Source organism: Athene cunicularia (genome assembly GCF_003259725.1).
Source record: "Athene cunicularia isolate RWA chromosome 7 unlocalized genomic scaffold, athCun1 chr7_part1, whole genome shotgun sequence".
Taxonomy (NCBI): domain Eukaryota; kingdom Metazoa; phylum Chordata; class Aves; order Strigiformes; family Strigidae; genus Athene; species Athene cunicularia.
The window spans coordinates 11,270,503-11,291,861 of record NW_020799107.1 but is presented as its reverse complement, the minus strand read 5'-3'; the positions used below and the strand labels follow the sequence as shown (position 1 = coordinate 11,291,861).

The 21,359-nt window shown below is 41.9% G+C and overlaps 1 protein-coding gene across 6 annotated transcripts in view; it reads left to right on the top strand.

Moving 5' to 3' along the window:
- HDAC4 (histone deacetylase 4) overlaps positions 1–21,359 on the top strand; it is a 236,519-nt gene that overhangs the window by 86,009 nt on the left and 129,151 nt on the right. Inside the window, exon 1 of one of the 6 annotated variants that reach the window (XM_026852600.1) lies at positions 17,616–17,645. The exons of the other annotated variants lie outside the window; for them this stretch is intronic. The gene's annotated coding sequence lies outside the window, so the exon portion shown is untranslated. Of the gene's footprint in view, positions 1–17,615; positions 17,646–21,359 lie in introns of those variants that run through there. 6 annotated transcript variants of the gene reach the window in all.

Genomic DNA, 21,359 nt, shown 5'->3' with positions numbered 1-21,359 from the left:
GACTTGGAACTGTAACTGTAATATACAGAATAAATGTACTGCACATTTTAATGATGCTTTGCTAGATATTTTTTAAGCTGTTACAGTGCTTGCTAGTGAATTGTGTACAGTGAATTTGTTTAAAAGTTTCTAATGAATTTCAAAAACTGAACTTTTCCACTGGAGAGAGGAAGTCTTGAAAAACTAGTGTAGCAGTTATCCAGCTTGCACTGAAGGCTGAACTGTGAGTGAAATTTAGGTCAAAACTTGCCTTTCTTAACCCATTTGTAGTCCTGCTCATAGACAGTCATGCTGTAATGATATTAATGAAGGTCTTGAACATCCTGAGTTGTCAGAGTGTCATGTGCATTGGTTAAGTGACATATGGAAGGCTTTTATTTTCACTAAGGACAGGGATCTGCCACCTGTATGCAAATAGTTTCTCAGATTAAATAAATGAATACAAAGTTTTTTCAATTTCTTCTAAAAATGGATTAAACTGTTACAATAAAGTATTTAAAAAAAAGTTTTGATGGGGGGTACATTTATCCTCTGTTCTTTGCTATTCTAAAGCTATCTTTAAGCTTTTAAATATTTTTTTGACTTTATATAATAAGAGCTTATTTTTGTGCTTTAAATATTTTAGGAAATAGTTTTGTTAGAAAAATATCAGACCAAATTATTTTCTGCTCTACTTTTCGTAATGTTTGGTGCCTGTATAGTATATTAGAAAAGGAGTATATAATGCAAAACTAGTCAAAGCAAGACTATCTGTTTGGTAGTGCACCTGTGAAGGAAGCAAATCCATGTTCTGACTGAATAATTTACATTAAGTTTTGCTGGGTAGACTGAATTCCTCCAGTCGGGGAAAGAAAAAAATCTGTCATGAATGAAATTAGCAGTTTTGGTTTGTTCATATGTTTTGCAGGGAGGATGGGGGAGGGATGGACAGAGTCAAAGTTTCGAGGTAGGTTTTTTGAGTTCATTTTGCACTTGAAAAATAATTGCACCTCATCAATATCGTTCTTGGTGAGCCAGATCCTGTTGTAGATGTTGCCAAAAGCTTTCATTGAAATGTTACACTGGAAGATTAATTGGAATTGGCTGTTGTGACTGTATTAGGGTAACTAGACAAGCATCTTGTTCAGTGATGGTGCTTTTGCATGACTGTTGGAGCCAGGTTGTGGCTTCATGGCAAGTATGTCGCTGGGATTCTGAGATGGTAACTGCAGAAGGAGTCAACTGAACAGAGCAGGGAACTAATGAAGGTGCAGCTATTTTGTCATGAAGGTAAATGAACTTTAAGAGAAACTGGATGGTCTGTGTCTGACACAATCTTCTTGTCAGGGAGTGGGCAATGCCATACCAGAATTCTTTCCTTGCACATCTGGCTGCAGATCAGGCCTGGTCACCAGACGTTCAAGGGATGAAGAGGGATTTCCAGCTGATGCACAGATGTTTAGGAGCTGGGATGGTATGGTTTGCACCAGTAAAGATGAGTTTGGAGCTATAGTCCCATAAGCTGGAGCGTGGGAGGGTTCTCTGCAGTCATCTATGATTTTTGTGTTGCTTCATAGTAAAAGGTCAATTCAGAATCACCGACAAGCACATATTCCCATCCACTGGAAAAATAAATAAATAAATACACAGGTGATTGCAAATGCAAACCTAACCCTTACAAAGCCTACTTTGGAAACAGGTGGGTTTAGTGAGGCTTCCTTGAGTAATGGCAACCTTGGAGCTTGGCCCATAATCTCCGCATCCTTGCTGTGCTGCTCTGAACGGTGCTTTGTGGTGTGTGTGATGGAAAAGGCATCCAGGTCTTTTTTTTAAGGAACATGACAGTTCTCCACCTGACTTAAATGATACCTGTGATTCATCCTAGCTGCTCATTGCTCTGGAATGACGAGGCTCTGCATCTACTGCCGATTTACTCTCTGACCTTTGGCAAATCAGTTGTGGGTATTGTTCTGTCTTTCCCTAAAATCAGGTAATAACCATATTTCCGTGTCTTAGCAGAGGTGTGCTGTAGTGGTCACCTGCACAATACCTGCAGCAGATAGTAGGAAATTGAAATGAATTTGGTAAAAATCAGGCCGTAGTCACATCCCAGTGATAGCCTGATCCCTTGGTGGTCCCAGGGTAGAGGAGTTTTTAGTACATGTCAGTCCTCTTTCCATCCATGAAAACTCAGTATCCTGATTAGCAGTGTGAAGCTTGTTGATTGTCTGAGAAAATCAGTTATTCCTTATTAAGCCTCCTACTAGAATCAGGGTTTCTGTACAGTAAACATGAGGACATTTCCCTTGCTATTTTTGCAGGCTTTTGCTTTAATATAATACAGATTCAGGTAAACTTACATAGTGACTAGTTCCTTGCACAGTTGTATTTGTATGCATCTACTGAATGTGTTCCTGTTGAGCAAACGATGTATTGTGAGAGTGAATGATTTGGGCGAAGGAAAAGAGAATTTACAGGAAATAATCTGGCTTCTGAAATGTCAGAGGTTCCAGAAAGCAGGAAAAAGACAAGAACTGAAAAAAACCCCTTACATGGGGATGAAAGCCACAACAGCATTTGGATGATGTGTAGAATATTCTCAATGAAAAATCATCACCATGGGAGTTTTAAATGGGGTAAAGTTGAAATGGTGGAGGTGAAGAAGTGGCATCAGTTTCCTGCATTTCAGTGTGGTTTTTTGTTGGTTTAGGTTGTTGTGTTTTTTTCTTTTAATACAGGCTGAATTCTTTGTTCTTGTACTTTCTTTAAATTTTGGCTGGAGTTCTGATACTCACTACCTTAATGGAAACAACTGTAAACTTGTGACTGTTCACATCGAGGCTCTTGGGAGACCTGACAAAAAACATCGTGCTCATATCTTATTTCGGCAACTCAGAGGCTAAAGCTTTGTATCTCACAACTGGTTAATAACTAAATGCAGTTGCTGCCATCTGAATTTTATTCTAGTGCCCCGAGTCAACCACTGGTAGGTAGCACTTTTTGTTGAGTTTCCAGTAAGCTGCTGTATTTATAGCTCATTGCAAGGAGAACGCAGTGTCGCTTGGTTGAGATAAGGGTCGGGGGTGGAGAAGCACTGTCTTGCCCACGTGCGGTGTCAGTGAGGCAGGGTCTGGGCTCGCTCCCTCTTACTGCGAAATGCAGTTGTAGCAGCTCAAGCCGTGCACTTCCTCGGGCACATGTGAGTGTTGCCTTTGGGGAAGGGGAGGTGGGCAGGGAGTTCTGCATGGTGGTCTGCCTCGACACCAAAGGGGACCTGGATGCTCTGGGTGAGGGAGTATCTGGATTGTATGGGTGCTAAGGGGTGCACTGTGGACGCTTGGCCAGAGAAGACACTGCTATGACGGAGCAGCTCCAGGTCAGTGTGTTTCAGCCTGCCCTGATGTGGCTGCCCGCATCTGTTACTCCTGGCCATTGCTGAGGGCTCAGCCCAGATCGAGAGGCATCTCCGTGGCAAAGGGCTGCTGACCCCAGACTGTGACTTCACAGAATCATCCAGGTTGGAAAAAAAACCTTGAAGATCCTCCAGTCCAGCTATGAAACTCACACTCACCATTCTCAACTCCACCAGATCCCTCAGCGCTGGGTCAACCCGACTCTTCAACCCCTCCAGGGATGGGGACACCCCCCCTGCCCTGGGCAGCCCATTCCAACGCCCAACAACCCCTTCTGGGAAGAAATGCTTCCTAAGAGCCAGTCTGACCCTGCCCTGGCACAGCTTGAGGCCATTCCCTCTTGTCCTATCGCTTGTTCCTTGGTTCAAGAGACTCATCCCCCCTCTCTGCACCCTCCTTTCAGGGAGCTGTAGAGGGCGATGAGGTCTCCCCTCAGCCTCCTCTTCTCCAGACTAAACCCCCCCAGTTCCCCCAGCCGCTCCCATCTGACCTGTGCTCCAGACCCTGCACCAGCTCCGTTGCCCTTCTCTGGACACACTCGAGTCATTCAATGGCCTTTTTGGAGTGAGGGGCCAAAAACTGAACCCAGTCAGTGAGGGGCGGCCTCACCAGTGCCGAGTACAGGGATAAGATCCCTTCCCTGTCCCTGCTGGCCATGCTACTGCTGTTACATTTATGACTTGTCCCAGCATAAGCCCCTCCACAAGCTGCTCACGCTCCGTCTGTCCCATTGTGCCCTGTGCTGGTTCCCCACTGTGCAAGTCCACAGCCCTCGTGTTCCTGTTCTGCTGCAGGCAAGGATGTGCTTGTTCACGGTGGTCTCTGGGGCCCACAGCAGCAATGCTTGGTCACCTCCTCTTATGCAGAAAATGTCTGTTTGGTCCCCAGAGTTTAGTCTTGGGCATCGCATGTCAGAGGAGCAGATGTCCCTCATGCATGCTGCCCTTCATTGCAGTTGAGGTTTTGCAAGGAAACACATAAAAGCCAAGTGTTACACATGTCATACCTGCTTAATCATCCTTTGCTGTCTGTATTGATGATAAATATTTATAATACAAAGCTGCTTTTTTTTTTTCAGTTTGGTGTGCGGTTGCAAGGAAAACATTCCTTAATCCTCATGGTCACAAACAATGTTCTTGTTTCCTTTTGACCTTGCTAAACCACGACACCTGAAAGTGCAGGCGCTGCATTTTATTCTATTTTGTGTGCTATTGTCGTAGTTTTTGGAGCTCATAATATTTAAAGTGATGCTTTTCTCGCACTTCTTAAGAATACAGAGAAGGATGACTGACTTATGATAGAAACGCTGAGATGTTTAGATGCAAAACCATTAGCTCAGGTATAATTCTGGACTTTTTTAAATTCGCAAGATGTCTTTTGCTGGTAGGAAAGATGATGGGGGCAGAGCAGGATCCTTTCAAATGTCATGCTGATAATGCAGGGCTTGCAGGACAGGGAGCATGGAAGCAGGGTGCTGCTTTTGTCTTGTTCCAAGCAGAGATCTCCTTTTAGGAGGAGACATCATATTGTCATCACATAACACAACTTTGTCTTGCCAGGTCTGGTATCACAGCGAAAAAATTATTGCTTCTGTTGACGTCTAAGTGACAGGCAGAGTTGAAGGCATTTGCCCAGAGGGTGCTGGGACTCCAATGCCTGAGATACAGATCTGGTCAGCCAGCAGGTGGGGTGTTACTCCTCCATTTCTGAAATCGTTCTCTGATGAGCAGTGGGTTTTCTGTTTGTTTTCTGTTAGTGAAAGATAGTGATTCGAGGTTTTGGGATCAGCAGTAGGTTTGCGAAGGTGTTTGTGATGCATTGAGAGGGAAAAGTGAGCAAAACTAATTCTTGCTTTTCTGACAGTAAGCCAGGGAGCTGGCATGCTTTTCATTTAAATTGGAGGTTTCTTAAGATGGTATTAGACCTGCCCCATCTGTCTCAGCCCAGGTTAGATGACAAGGGATTTTGCTTAACCAAGCAGTAAAGTTCTGCTGATAAAACCCAGCTCAGAGAGCGACAATAATTCCTTTCACATAATACGCTGTAGCACTCAAACATGTTACCCTCTGAAATGCAGCATGTCTCAGTCCTGGGGTCCAGGAACATGTTGATTATGATACCTCCAAATATTCTAAAAAGAGCATGACATGATTGAACAATTGGTAGATATCTCAAAGCATCAGTGAAACATCCCCTTCTGTGTGCTTGTGTACCCACACTGAAACACAGCCCAAGCTGGAAGCGCTTTCTATCTCTGAATACACAAGAATATACAAGAATAAAAATGCTACTTCGGGAATCCTACTCTCAATTACAGGAACTTGCTTAAAATATTTGAGCAGACTTTATTACTGTATTTTTGAGTGAAAGGTATCATTACAGATGCTGGACAGGACTGGCCACACTGTGTAGTGGCAGCCACGGAGCATTCCCGAGTGGGAGCAGAGGTGAGGAGCTGGGGATAAACACCGAACTCTGTCCCTGAAACTCAGACAGATCATGGTGTTCAGGTTTCCACTCCACTGGAAGTGTGTATGTGAAGGCATTTAACCTCACAAATCATGTTTTGGATTTTAAAGCTGGCTAAGATGTTCCAGAGAGAATGACTCTTATGCTTTTCCTACCTTTGATAGTCTATAGGTTATAAAAATCAGCCAGTTTTAAATTGTGACAAACACATTGTGGTGGTAAACTACAAGTGGAGCATTAGCAAAAAAATACTCCCAAATGTACGTTTATATAGATAGAAAAAATAAAATTTCTTTCATGTTATGTATAAATCCCTGTTACAGGGATTTATCACGTCTTGAAGCAGTGCTAGCCAAAATTTAGATCCCTGTCCTCCGTCCTTGACTTTGTTTTCAGGGTCAGAAGTTAAAAGCCCTTGGGAACTGGGGGGTTATAAGATAACACTGTGAAGAAGCCAGAAGGAAAAGGCTGGAGGGGAAGAGGGCTGAGTCAGATGTATATGGGTCCAAGCACAAACCAAGAGAAGCTGGAGAATCATCTGGCTTGTATGAAGTGGACAATATATGGTAAAGATGACTTTCCACCCTGCCCCAAGCTACTGGAATGGGAGAACCCCGAAACTGGTTCCAGGTGATATTAAAGAAAAAAAATGGTCTGGGTTCGATATGTCTAAACTTTAATGGAGTGTGAATTAACATAACTAATGCTTCATGACAGGGACTTTACATGCAGTCTTTTGAGCAGTAGGCATAGTATAAGGAAAAAACCCACCTTATTACTGGATATTTCTTGCATGCATCTGGCACTTTAGACCCATAAGTCTGTGTGTGTGTGTGTGTGGAAAGTACTTTGGCTTGAAGCTGCTCTGTTGTGACAGGGTTATGGAGGTGGGCTATTTCCACCTGCAGCTGATCTGGAGAGTGGATTCTATGGATTGGAGCTAGAATGCTTTATTTCTCTTCAATGTAACTACATTTAAACAAGGAATTAACTGCGTTCTCACTTGTAAAGTATTTTCTCCTGAAGAGTGCTGTGGAAAGCAGCAGAGGGCTTCCCCCATAGCTTGTGTACCTTAATGCCTGGTGACCACCTGCCTTGCTGGGACATCTGGTGGGGATCTTCACTCTGTGGTGTACCTGTGTTGCCTTGGAAGGTTTTAATTACATAAGAACGTACTCATTATGGACTCAGTAATGGCAACCTCATATTTAGGTTGAATGGGAAGTAATGGCAACCTCATGTTTAGGTTGAATGGGAAGTTTTTACTTTTGCTGCTTGAACTTTTTTTTGGTGAGGTATAAAGTGTGGACTGTGACTGCTGGCAGCATTGTTAATGTGCTTTGGGTGGGGGAAAAAGTTTGTTGCAAAATGAGGTTTTTTTTCTAAATTATTCCTTCCTTATATTTCAATGTATTGTCTGTACTCAGGGCATACTGTGTGAGAAAATCAGGCCTCTGCAGCTGATGGTCATCTCCACAGTGTGGTGGTAATGTGTGAGCCATGTTGGGTAGGATATACCTCTGTTACAATTGGTTTTGGCCAACAGAAAAACCTGTTCTGTAGTGGGATGGAAGGTGTTGCACTGTTGCCCCAAGTAAACAGAAAGAGGATGGTGAAATCTTACTAAATCTTCTGGGATTTGGGAAGAACTTTTGGTTTGGATAGGGCCAGAGGGGACCTGGCTGTCAGTGGTCACCTTTCGTGACTCCCCGTCTCATGACCCGGCTGCTGCTCTGCTCACCATCATTCTCCCTCTGGTTGGCCGCCGAATTTGGGGGGCAAGAGCCCATGGGAGGGAGTTATGCCAGGTTCCTCTGGAAATGCCATGGTCTAGCTTTAATCTTTGCTGTGAACACCCCTCAGGGAATATTGCCATGTGCAATGTATTTTTGCATTTACGAATCCAAATCATGCGAGAGCATTCTATAAAATGACTAATTGACAATGCTTGTATGCAACATACTTTAATAGACAGGTGTTTCAGTGGCAATCAAAGCCACACCGTCTTTCTCCTTCTGGATCCAAGTCATTTTACAGAGAACTTGTTTACTTAAGAAAGCAAAGCAAATTTGCAGAAAGTTAATAGCACCTTCACCAGTGACCTTTCCAAGGTTAAATACGAGCCATCTGGGGGCAGGGTACATTTCAGATGTGCTACCAGCATATCATAATTTGTTATGTTGGTGACAGCAGTAGTAAAAACCTTATGTCTCATCGGTGTTCAATGACCAAGTTACTAACCTTCAGAGATGACACCCCTAAAATTTTGTGCAATGGCCGGAGCACCTGAAATGGCTAAACAAATATCTTAACCTAATGGTGCTCAGGATAAATAGATAGATTTTAAAAAATCCCTTTTGGGACTGTGAGGACCTACCAGAGTGACCCCAAGCTGGCTCATGAGGCATCACAGCCTAGTTCAGGCTGCAGCACACGGGTGTTTGTGTGTGCTGTGGGTGGATGAATGGAACTTTTTCGGGTTTTTTTTTTCCTTTTTTTAAGGGAGGAGAGGATGTTGTTAAATGAAAAATTAGTAGCAAAAAAAAAAAAAAAAAAGGAGTAATAAAGTAATCCTTAAAATTGCAGACAATGAATTCTCTAGAATTCTTTTCTATAGTGACTGCACAGGGCAAGTTTTAACTTCTGTTTAGACCATTGCTTTACACTCGCTTTGATATGTGATATGGCAACGTCCAGCCACTGATAAGAGATGGAAATAACATAGCAGGAAAGACATTGGCTATGTTGACACAAATATCAAGTATCCCAAAGAAGTAGCCAAGAAACTTCATCTAGTTTTATGTGAAGCCAAATATGTATGGTATCTGAAATGAGCTTTCTGAGGCAGAGGGAGAGCCACGGGGTCATTTCACCTCATTCAGGGTAAGAAGGAATTAGGGGAACTGCCACGAAAACTGTCAGTTTATCTGTATTTGAGAATACATTTGGGATTAATCCACCCTGCTTTTAACTATTCACTCCTGCAGCTAGCTAGTGGTGACCCACCATTCAATAGGAAAAGACAATGTGATATTTACTGTCAAAATAAAAACAATACACAACAATACTAAAATAAAATAAAGCAGCCCACAAATTATCCTTTTGCATAGGACAGATGTGTTAACAGTAATGACACTATGTATATACACACACACACAATTTGGTTGTTTTTTTGTTTTGTTTTGTTTTCCCAGAAAAAAGGAGATTTGTGTTTTGAGCAGTAGTATTCAAGTTAGATCTTAGGAAAAGGCTTCTGCTGTCAGACCCTGTATTGCAGGTCTGTGGACACTATTCTGCCTTCCCAGAGCATCTCGGTGAACGTTGGCTTGGAGATGTACAACTCGGCGTAGCCTTTAATTACGGCACTGTGATTAGCACCTTCTACAAAGCATAAAATTCGCTAAGGTTGGGTGAATGGATTCCTGTTTTTGGCTTTCTTTTTCACTCTTTGTGCTGTATCCTTTTCATGTACTATCTTTGCACTTCTTTTTATAGCATCAGTGCTTAGGGCTGCTTGGAAAGGGGCACAAAGCTGTATGAGGGCGACTGCCTGACCCTCTTCCCCACGAGTGCTGCTCCCACAGATGGTAGCTCGGCAGTGAAGCTGTGAAACGTTTGCCTGGACTGATCAGCAGTTAGGAGATCATGGGCTTCCTCGAGATCTGCCACCTCCTGCCTCTGCAGCCTTCTGCAGACCTGATGCTCTCGCGGAGATGAGGGAGCAGCAAAGGGAGCCTGAATTGAGAGCCCAGTTTCCCTTTGCTGGCTCATGTGCCAGGGTTGGGCTCAAAGCTGACATTGCCACCACCTCCACTCTTTTTGTGCCCCAGGAGAAGAGCTGTCTCAGCTGTGTTGCTTGCTTTCCATTCAAAGTGTTAATCAAAGCCTTCAAACTCTTATGTGCTAAGAGTCATCTTGGAGCATCATTCCCACCTGGCTTTTACCAAGTGCTCACTCAGAGAGGGTCTCACTTGGCCTCTGCAGTTGTGGCTGCTTTGCAAGTGTGTGCTCAACCCAAGTATGACATTTTATAGCTATTGCAGGTGTGTCCTGGAATTCAGTTCAACTTCCTGAAAAACTTTCTGCACCAGTTTTCAGAATACTGTGTATAAAGCAACCCTTTTGGTTGAAGACTTTTAAATTCTTTGCAGCCATCTGGGTGCTGAATATCTGCTGTGCAAGTGTTGTATTGCCTCTGCGTATTGTGCTTGATTTTGTTCTCTGTCCGTGCCCTCAGGTTGCTCATGACGGCCTTGAAAGCCATTTCAGGTAGGCACAAGTGGACAAAGCTGATCCTCTACCCTGATCTGAAGGGGGAGGATTTCAGGGGAACTTTGTTAAAGACACCATTTTCCCTCTTTCCCCAAGCATTCACTTAGAGATGCCAGTTGTACATTTTCAGGGTCAAAAATGTGGTTTACTCATATTCAAGGAAAAAAATATTTGTTGGATAAACTCGTTTTTCTCTTTAGAAGAAGACAGTTTCACCACAAATTGTGTTCTTTTGCACCAAGCTCTGAAGTTTTGATGCTGTTTGCTGGGTTGGAAAAGGCTGGCTGCAGTGCCATGCCAAGAGAGAAGCAGAAAATGCAGTTACTTGGCAACTTGTCATTACACATCATCGAACCTCACCAAATTCCTGAAGCTTGTAAATACCCATACGCTTCTGTCAAGCAATAACTCTTTTGCACTATTTCTCACAGGTTTATCAGTATATACTTGCTGCTTTTTGCCCCCCCCTTTATTTTGAAGAATTTTGGCTTCACTGTAGAGATTTGGCTATGTGTAAATGTGCCAACGAAATTATTGATGCTGGTCAGGACAGGGTCCAGGAGCTTCACCATAGTTCCACTGCGCAAGAGAAAAATCACTCTTGAGGTGCATAAGGTGACAGATGAATAAGAATTACATGCCATGTAAAAATCACTATAATAATAATTCTAGTCCTTTTAAAGCAGATTTAATAGGGTTTTTCAAACAGTCCTAGAGCATGTTAGATATTAAGTTGGTGTGCATTTTAAAATATACTTTATCTCAGAAAGTATGTTCTTGTATATGATGAAAATTTCTGCTTCTAAGTAGCCTTTATATAACGCATGGTGTTATTTTACACCTTTGAATTATAATATCAACTGCTGTTTTATATGTAAATACTACTTTACATCCAAAAGACTCAGCTGTTCATTTCTTGGTGAATATAGTTGTCTGTGAATGTTGAGGACATTTCTAACTTCAATATATGTGATGATGAAGGTTTAAACCCTTCTTAAAGGTGCCACCTAGTTAATGGATTCAACACCATCTACGATATGGTAACAGTTGTGGGTTTCTGCCTCGTTACCTGCCACTGTTGATTCTGTTCAGCAAAGGAGAGCTGTAATGTCACGAGTGTCATGTTATCAGCCTTCCTCAGGTTGCAGGCATCTGGAAGAGTTGTGGTTGGGAAGCTGTTTGCCTCCCATAAATGAGATGAACTGGGTTATTGTTAAAGCAAATTCAAGCAGCTGGGTGCCACATTAAGGCTTTGCCCAAGTGCAGCACTCCTGGTTTACAGTACGTTCCCTTTTTCCTCTAGCTATAAACAGATTTAGACTTCCTTGGTAAAGCAGTCTTGGAGGAGCAATTAAACTGAGCTTTTTTTGTACTTTAAGATATTGCAAACCAGATCTTGACGCTATGCTAATCTTAAGACATTCATTTTCACAAGCAGCAGATATTTAGTCTTACATGTGCCAGATGGGTTTGCTGCTGGCACCACTTGTGAGATTATGGTCAAAACAAGGACAAATAAGCTATAAAATTCCAAGACCTTACTGAGTAATTTTGTGTTTTCCTTCCCAAGGACCAGCTAGTTGTCGTATTGCCTTATTTTTGTCGCTGTCAATATGGCTGGAAAAGCTTCTTCAAGCATCTGAGATGGGCTCACAATGAGAAGAAAAGTGTTGCAGTGAAGAGTCTCTCCTGTCACAGGTTTAGTTTTGTATTGTAGAGTGGCACATGACTGCACAGGCATTCTGCTCTGATACCCATGTTCTGATTACAGACAGACTTAAAGCAATAAACATGTGCAACTGCTTACAGAAGACTCAGTTATACTAATGTAAAGGTACCATCAGTTATTATCTTAAAGCTTTGGGGGAAGAAGACTAATATAACTGGAAGCAAATACAGGGAATAGGTGTGTGTATAGTGGGAGTCTTTTTAAAAAATATTTGGATTTTTTTAAAAAAAAAACAAGCTTTATATTATACCTCAAAAAAAAAAAAAAGTAGTTGTAGAGCATTGCCAAACTATTATGTAGTCTTTTTCCAAATCTACGTCTGTGCCCTCTCTGGAATAGAGAATGGTGCACATCACTGCTCTTCTGCATTGCTGCCTACATCAATATGGAGAAACACTATGTTTAGGGTGAGCAGCATTGGTGTCCATTTTTATTTATAGTCAGGACTAATGTTTTCAGCTTGCCATGATCTAAGCTTTTAAAAGCTGTCTTTCTGGAAGTTTTGGGCACTATTAATGGAAAAATGATGCAGGATGTTTCCTGTGAAATGTTGAGGGTGTCCAAACCTTGAAAGTATTTTCTGGGAGAAAATATTAAATTTGTGATTTGATTTTAATCCAGTGATAATCTGCCAGTGTCCCCACTTGTGAGGCTCTCCAGGGATGGGTACAGTAGCTGTTGCATGCAGGTCGCTCCCTGCTGCAGGAGGTGGTGGTGGACAGGCATCTCCGTGGGGTGTTCCCCATTGAGCAGCGACTGTCCCCAGTGCTGGCCCTGACCTTCGGGCTGTCCCACACCAGCCTTTCCAGGGGAGTTGGTAATCATACCTTGACCCAGTGCGGGGCTGAAGAGAATGAGGACAGACATCGCTAAATGCCTTTGCACAGCTCTGGTGCAAGCTTTTGATGGTACCTTTTTCCATTAATCATGAATATTTACATTGGGATGAAACAAAATCAAACTGCTGCTGGTTACATCTTCACAATTGTGTATGACACCAGGGATTTCAGAAACAACACTTTCCTTAAGCATAAATCAAGGCAGATGGTAAAAGCAAGTGACCTACAAAATATAACAAGTTTGCTCACCAGGAATGTACAGTACAAACAAATGTACTGTCACCTAAAAATACTGAGATGGCATTTCTGACAAAGTGATGATTGTACAAGGAAGTCAAAGTTTGAGTAAGGCCAAGAATGGATTTTACTACCTCTAAATACACACTGGTGATCAAACTACCTGTAAGGTATCTCATCCTAATCTTTCTTCCTCTTTGTAACTTTGGGTTTATCTAGTTCTGTTTTATGTGGAAGTGAAGTTGTTATATCATTTCTGCATCCTGCTCAAAGCCCTGGCCAGTTATCCCAGCACCACCTGGGCACACTCAGCCTGCTCAGCCATCAAAGGCACAACAGCTCCTGCAGCTTCGTCCCTCCGCCATTTTCAGGAGTTGCCTCTGGAGCCCCGAGCGCCTTGTGCGTGAGCGGTGAAGTCTGTAGTAAATCTCCAAGGCTCTTCACAGGGCTGGGGATCAGCAGAGAGGAGCTGGTGCTGTCTCACAGTACTGACCAGAGCAGGGCTCTGCAGTTAAAGCCTGCTACTTTGAGCAAAGCAAACTTGAGAAAATCATCTGTGAAGTGGAAACATGCAAATCAAAGCAGGCTGAATGACAGGAGGATTAGGCTGTAGTCATTTAAGACAATTTTATTTTGGTATGGAAACACTGATGCAGGATTTAACATACCTTTAAGTTCTCCTTGTGGTCGTCGGAGTTAAGATGGGTGGTCTGACACACAGGCAAACACAGAAATCAGTCTTTTTCCAGAAGTTTCTATATACCAAAAATTTGTAACAATGGCGTTTGGGAATAAGTTGCTATTCTTTGTATGGGGTCCTTCGGCTGATCAGCTGGGAGAGCAGAGCGGCTTTCATAGACCTCCAGGCATGGGCTTCTGGCATGGCGGGAGACGTGGGGCCTGGGATTCGTCTGGCACCTACGAGTATACACAAGCAGTGCCTCACAAAATGCCATTAGATCACCTCACCTGGTTTTCCACTATATTTTAAGTTCAATGCCAGCCAGAAACATTTAGGTCAGTACCTTATGTTTTGCCACAGATTGTTGTGTGGCAAGACTGAACTGAGAAAGAGAAGATCCACCACTTCTCTTGGTAGTTATTGTGGCCCTTAGATCTTGGCAATCAGCTTGGCCTCAGTTAAGCTTGCTTCTCAGAGCTGAAAGATAGGCCTTTTACTGCAGCCCTGGAGCTTGCAGATCCCCTGATAGTTCCTCTTAGCTGGTGCTCACATGTTGTAACCCTGGGGCTTTGCAGTTTTGGTGGACTGATCCAGCTGACATCTTTCACGGTGGGGTATTCCCTGCTGTCTTCCAGCCACTGTGGTCTTTTTCTCAGCAGTTGTTCCAGTTCTTCAACACACATCCTAGAAACCAGTTACTGGAACCGTAAGTTTTTATCAGTGCTATTTAAAAGTAAAATCTCTTTATGCCCTCTCTATTTTTAGGATTTATGAGCAAGAATTGCTTTTTCAGAGGATGATGCTCTAAAGAGAGCTGAGCAGTTCGTTTTCACACATGCTGTTGTGTTTTATGAATATTTCAAATGGTCTGGCTTTCCTTTCAAGGATGACTAGTTTCTGTAATCTTTTGGGTATACATTTTATTGCATAAATTCTGTGCTCTATAAGGAAAAAAAATCCCACCTTAAGTTCAAAATTTCTTCAAATGACTTAATGTGCTAAGGCAACTACACATTAAGGAGAAGTAATTTTATAAAATATTTACTCTAAATGAGATAAGAAATTCCTGACTTAATGTTTCCATTAACTTGATGTGTTTTAGAAACAAAAACTATGACTTTGGTAGTTTTAAAACAGAAAGGCACTACAAAGGCAATAGGTACAATGACCCTAGAGCTAAGCAAGGTCCCATACAACTTGCAGAGGTGCTGTTTGCCTCTTCAGCAGCAGCAAGTTTTTTTCAGCTTTGTGTTACACTGAGGAAAAATTACAAAAAGTAGTTGTTTGCAAATGGATTTCTAACATTTTGTGAAAAACATCCGTTAAGAATGGGTTCATAGACTTTAGGGGCAAAGCTCTAGAACATACAGTGCTTCATTAGAGTGGCCTAAAAATAAAATACTGTTAATGTAAAGCATGATTTGCTTGATGAGGAAGGGATTAATTGTATCAAACAAGATTTTTATCAAAAGAAAGTTTTGGTTGCTTTAAAGATTATCTGTTTAGCTTTGGATAGTTTCTTTGAAATAATTTTTGTATGGGAATATTTGAAGTGAATGTAAGAACTGAATGTCCCATTGTTGACATATTTCAGTTATTGTAGAGTGCTATAAAAAGAGATATGGGGTCTGAATACAGGCCTTAAGGAGCCACATCATGGACCTATGGTACTTTGTGTATTCCCTGAACTAAAGAGAGAGAATCTTCTGGTAGTTTTCCACAATGTTCACAATCTTTACCAATAAAGATGCTAAGTTTAAGAATGCACGTAGAAGACTGCTACCGTCTCAGTTTCTTAAAATTAAAGGCAAGGATTTGGGTGCTGTTGTGCTAGCATTGCACTCAGGTAAGGCACAACTCAAACCACTGGTGGTTTTGCTTGAAGTAGTGGGAGAAGTCATCCAGAAAGGGTTGGCAGCTGGTAAAATTCCTTTGTTGTTGATTTGGGATTTACCCAAGTTGTGCTTAGAGCTGGTCACACCATGAATTTAAATTTCTGGGAAAGACTTGCCATATCCAAAGTCACTGTGTCACGCTGTTTTTCCTCTACCAGTCTTGCTTACGTGCCCTTTGCCTCCTGCCTCATGCTGTCACCTTCCACTCTCATACCTGGCCTTTGTTCTTCTGCCACCCTGTTTTATTTTTTTTTTTTTTTCTGATATGGTGGCAAATGGATGGGGAGTTTCATACTAATCCTTCTTCAAACTTTTAAAATAAAAGGGGATGTGAAGGGAGACATCAGTGCAAGTTCTGCCTCATGGTCAGCCTCATCCTCCTCCCTTCAGCTGAGAAGCATTTCAAGGCTGTGCTGGCTCCAGCCATACATTTTGGTGTCTAGCACAAACGTGGGAGCCCAGTATGGGGCTTCTGGAAGCAACCCCAATGCAAAAATTAATGTCCCACTGACATGCATTTGTAGCCTCATTTCTTGATAATAAGAAGGATGTGTACTATTTCAGGGAAGTGTAGACAAATAATTTCCATCTCTACTTGTCTCTAGTTACTGCTGAATCAACTTTAACCTTATTAAAATTGCTTTTAGAAGCCTTCCTCTTCAGCTTACCTCCTGTAGCTCCTCAGTTACTTGTCAGGATATACTTTTTATCTCTTTCTTCCAGTATTCTGAATGCCTTTTGTCCACATTTCCCCTTCATAACAAAGTGTCCTCTTAAGCCTCAGTCAGCTGAATCACTGAACACTCTTGAGGATCTTTCCAAAGTCTTTTATCTTTTTCAAGTGCTCTGAAAAGTCAGTCATTGTTTATTTATTTTGGGTAAGGATACATATAGGATCTCCATTCTTATATATATTTATATATATAAAGTCTCTCACCTTTGGGCTTCTCACAATATCCTGTTTGTTTTTGTGGAAGAATCAGGCTACAGTCAAGCCCTAGGCAGAGAAGTTTGTTGCCTGCACATAACTGATGCAGAGTTGTAACCTGCCACATAAGTAGGTAGTCACCATTTAATTTGCCACAATCTGGAAACCTGTAGGTAGGTTCAGGTTTCACAGTCTGAAGTAGCTACCCAACAGAAATAAGCCATCTGACTGCTGGTGGTTTGATGTGGAGCTGAAATGTGAATATCGCCTGGGGCCCACAGGCAATGCTTGCTTCCTACAACAGGAGGTCCCTACGCCAGTCTGCTCTGCACGCTTTGGTCAAGAGCCAGCTACAGGTTCCCAGACTCATTGATGTCTGCCCTGTCCTTTGATCAGCCTGACTTACACTATCACAGAATCATTCAGGTTGGAAAAGACCCTCAGGATCATCAAGTCCAACCATCAGCCCTACTCTACAAAGTTCTTCCCTACACCATATCCCCCAACACCACTAGATACCACTCTTACAATTTCATAAGTTAGATTATTTAATTCACCGAGGCTGTGCTACTCTTTATTTTTGGTTTTACCGCTTCTGAAGTTCTTTAGCTGTATGCTGTGATTTGGTTTTATTTTAGTTGGCATATGCATTACCCCATGGCCCTGCAGTCAGGCTGGGTGCTGCACAGAAGCTCATGCTGAAATCCAGATCTCCAAGGAGCGGAGCATTTTATTCTCCAAATAACAATAGGCAGTAAAGGAGATGCTTTAACGCTAAAAGCTTGTTTTAAGGAAACAACTTACCTACATGAACCTGGTGAGCAAACCCTCCTGATCTTTCTTAGGTTCCACAGAAGAAAAACATCTCTTTGTGGAAGTGTTTTGACACAAGTTTAGCTATGATGATGTTTGTAGTTAATTATATCAAGACCATGTTTCTTTTAGTAAAAACACCTTTTTTGCATGAACTACAATTAAGTGGAGTTTGATGCTAAACAACTGACTTGCCTTTTTAAGCAACATAAACCAGAATTGCTTTACTTACAGGATCAGTGAGGGAACACTTGCTCACCTCTTGCTTTGGTTGTAGTAGATGTTGTGTAGATGTGATATAACCTAAATTTTATGCAGCTGTGAATGACTTGTCTTCAGGTTGCATGCTGCTCAGCTGTGTAGGTTTCAATAGCGGAGTGAAAGTAAAGGTGACTCTTTAACTTCTGTACCCAACCGGTTCCTGTCTTTCTCCTTTTCTATGCACACTACCAAGGCTTTTGAGAGTGATGGATGCCACAGAGAAGGTGATGAGAATATGATGAAGGAAATATCAGGGGAAGTGGGAACCCACGTGCGTGTTCGTCCCTGTTAATCCACCCTTCTTTGGGAAAGCGTGTGCTGTTTCCCTGCAATATGCATCGGAGTAAGAGAACACTCACTGTGTCCCTCTCTTCCATCTTCTCCACAAAGTCCTAGTGGGGCACAGGAGTTTCATGGTCATAGCTCTTCAATTGGATTTGGGTCATCTAATATAATAAGGAGGCAGAGGGCGGGGAAAAAGTGTGGGTTTTTTTGTTGGTTTTTTTTTTTTTACCAAATAATCTTGTGAGCCTTAGAAAGCATATGTTTAATTTTTCCTTGTTTTGCACAGTAGTGTTTGCTAGCACTGCTTCATACTCCAGCTGAAGGACAGTCTTTGCAGAGGTGGGGAAATAACCATCTTGTGCTTCACCTTTCACTGATGTTGTGCAAAGTGGGAAATGGCTATTTCAAGTGCTTGACCTACCATTTATATAATCAGTGTTCTGCTAAATTCAAAGATTGTTCTCAACGTCGGGGTCCGTTTAATTGCAACTGGTTGCGTAAGGAGTTGAATGCACTGGATGGGCAGGCAGTGACAGCAGTCCTCTTAGGCCTTCTGAAATGCTGCTCAACAGGTGGTTTGTGAAGCTGCTTAACAGACACAGCAGGTGACCAACCAACTTATGTCCTTTAATAAAAAAAATTAGAACTTTAATTCTAGAAGCTTGTAGGAATAGAAATCAGTTGTCCTTTTAAAATAAAGTGTTCATGCATAGAGATATCTCTTGCTTTCTTGCTGTTTTTTTCCTTAAGAATGCAAGTTTAAAGTAAAAATATGTGAAACTACTATAATTAAACTATTGCATCATTTTGGATCTGTTGTATTAAAACTCATCTCTGTGTCACTCTGGCTCTCTGTGTGTGAAGCAGTGCTTGTCCAATACTGTTAAAAGAAAATGATGTTCTGATCTACACAGATGGGGATTTTTTCAGCAGAATGAGTGCTCAAGTTTTGTTTCATATTTAAAAGGCCACACTGATGTCAGTGGTTTGTGCATAAATGCTGAGAAAAAGGTTGCTTTGAGTGAGAGTCATCACAGTGACGTTGGGAAATCTTACTGTGCGTAGCGTACTGCTAGGATGGGGGAAGTGGGGAAAAATCTGCCATCGTCCTTTAGGATTTCAGTGCTAGCAGTGAAAGGCTGATTCTTCCTCTTAGCTCACACTCGATAGGCTTCCTTAAGAAAAGAGCTTTGTAATTATTCTCAGATTTTATCAGCCTGTTATGTTTAAATATGTTCACTTTGTCTGATGCAGCTTTAAAGAAAGAAAAGGAAAAGTTGTCTTTTTTTGTTGTTGTACTAGAAATCTTAGGTGTGTGTTTCATAGTGTTTGTGTTATGGAACTGAAAGGCATTTTTGCAGAAATGAAAGTGCTTTAGTGTAATTTCTCTGTGCTGTCGTGGAATCTGAGTATTTTGAGGTTATCTGAATTTCTCTAGAAAACTATTTGTGTGTGTTCTCATAAAACAGCTTTTTTTTTTTTTTTCCCCCTTATGTATCTTAATTATTGTGAATGGATAACAAGTAACATCCTGGGTCCTCATACAGCTGAGGTACCTGAGTATATGCTTTATTTGAAAGCAAAAGCCCCAAGAGAAGGGGCTGCAGAAAGCTGTGGGCTACTTGACTGTTTGAACATATGCTTCTCTTCTTGGACCAGGGTCTGGGTTTCTAATAAACTGCTGAAAACACTGCAGCCTTTGAGCAATCCGTGAGACTTTTTGAGAGCTGCTGAACGCTTTCCTATTACAGTTTGCTATTTACCTGCTGATTTTGCTACTCTTTTTTTTTTTTTTTCTTTTTCTTTTTTTTTTTTTTTAATGACAGGAGATTGTATTGCATGTTTTGGGGCTTATTATACAGCTGGGAGTCCCTTGACTGGTGACAGCAATGAGTTTACTAGACTGTATTAATAACCATTTATTTGCTGTTTAAAATGATCAGAATGTGTCTTTTTAGTAAAATTACAGCATATACTGTAGGGCAGGTAAATCCTAAGAATTTTGTTTCGCCTCTTTTGATCTTAGGGAGTTAACATACCAGGTCTTAATTTCCAAATAAATTGGTACGTTAGATCTTGCACTGTTTGTTAAAGCTCCCATTCTCACGGAGTCACCAGCTGCTAATCCCAGAGACTGCTGTGTTGCCTCTGCTCCGCCGTGCAGTTTTCCTCAGCGGTGCCCAGATCTACCTTCAGCAACATTTGTGCTGCTGCTTTTTCTCCTTTTAATGATAATGATTCCCTTCCCTTGCCTTGCAGGGTGGTAGGACGCAGCAGGAGCAGGAGAGAAGGGGCTGGCCGTGGGTTCTCCATGTGGTTTTGGCAGAGGACCAGCCTTCCTTCTCAGCAGCACATAGGTGACTTTGATCTCCCAGCTCCTCTCGATGTCTTTAGGAAGCTGACAGCATTTCCTCGTAGCCATAACTGCTTTTATCACACAACTCTTTTTCAAATGGCCTGGCTGTTTACCAGCTGGCACCATCTCAACTTGCAAGCGAACCTTCACTTCAGTTCTCATCACATCATCTTGCCCACTCTGCCCCAGGATCCCCTCCATCTATGTGAATGGCACCACTGTGCTTTGACAGGAGTTACAATGGGAAAACAATTCTTCCTTGATGCATCCAAGTGAGGAGATGTGATGTCTGCTGTCCTCCTGAAAGTTCACTGTTTAACTCTTGTCACCCCTGCTCGGTTGCTGGTTTGTCTGCTGGCTTTTATTCTTGCCAATGTAGAGGTCACTGCTTTTCAGGCTTCAGAGAAAACGCTGTGAGAAGGTCCAGGCGATTGTGTAACCCTACCTTTGCTGTGTATCCCTTAAACTCACCCATATCTATCTAGCTGGGTAGATTTTTTTTTTTTTTTCCTCATGGGGAGTTTTTCATGTATAATCTCAGAATGAGACTTGCAGGCTCCTACTCCATCTCCTCCATGTTTAATTCTCTTCTAAAGTATTGCTTTCCCTTGAAGTTTATGGTGAGATTAGAGAGAAGAGGTGAGAAATCCATGTAGGTTTATCTCTTCAAAAAGTTTATCAGATCTTCCTTCAACCTGCCTTTTTGTCTTGGGTATCTGGTAGGGTGAGGAATGTCTTGTGCCAACAGTGAGACAGATGGATTAAAGAGCTTCAGTTGCCAGATAGTGCTTGAAACAAGGAGGTAGGTGAAATTATATTCCCAGGAATGCCTTTTAAGGAGGGATAAATATTTTCTGTTATGTTTTCTGGTGTTTATAATGCTTTTTTTCTGTGGAAACTCCTAAGGGTTTTGGTTGTCTACCCCCCAGCATGCAAGGAAACCATGCAAAAAAAGGTTTACCACAATTGTGTGAAGTCTAAAGTAAGAAATAATCCAAGATGACTCTTGATTCCATTATCTTTAATTTTGGTAAAAGCGCTGGCATCATCCAAGACGCTCATTTGTTAAAGATGTCATTGATTAAAACAAGAAAAAAACAGATTAGGATAATGATTGAAAAGGAGGTGGCAAAACCTGAGTGTCTCCCTTTGGAGCTTCTCTATCCTGCACAGGCTCATCTGTTGGAGACATCTGTGCGAT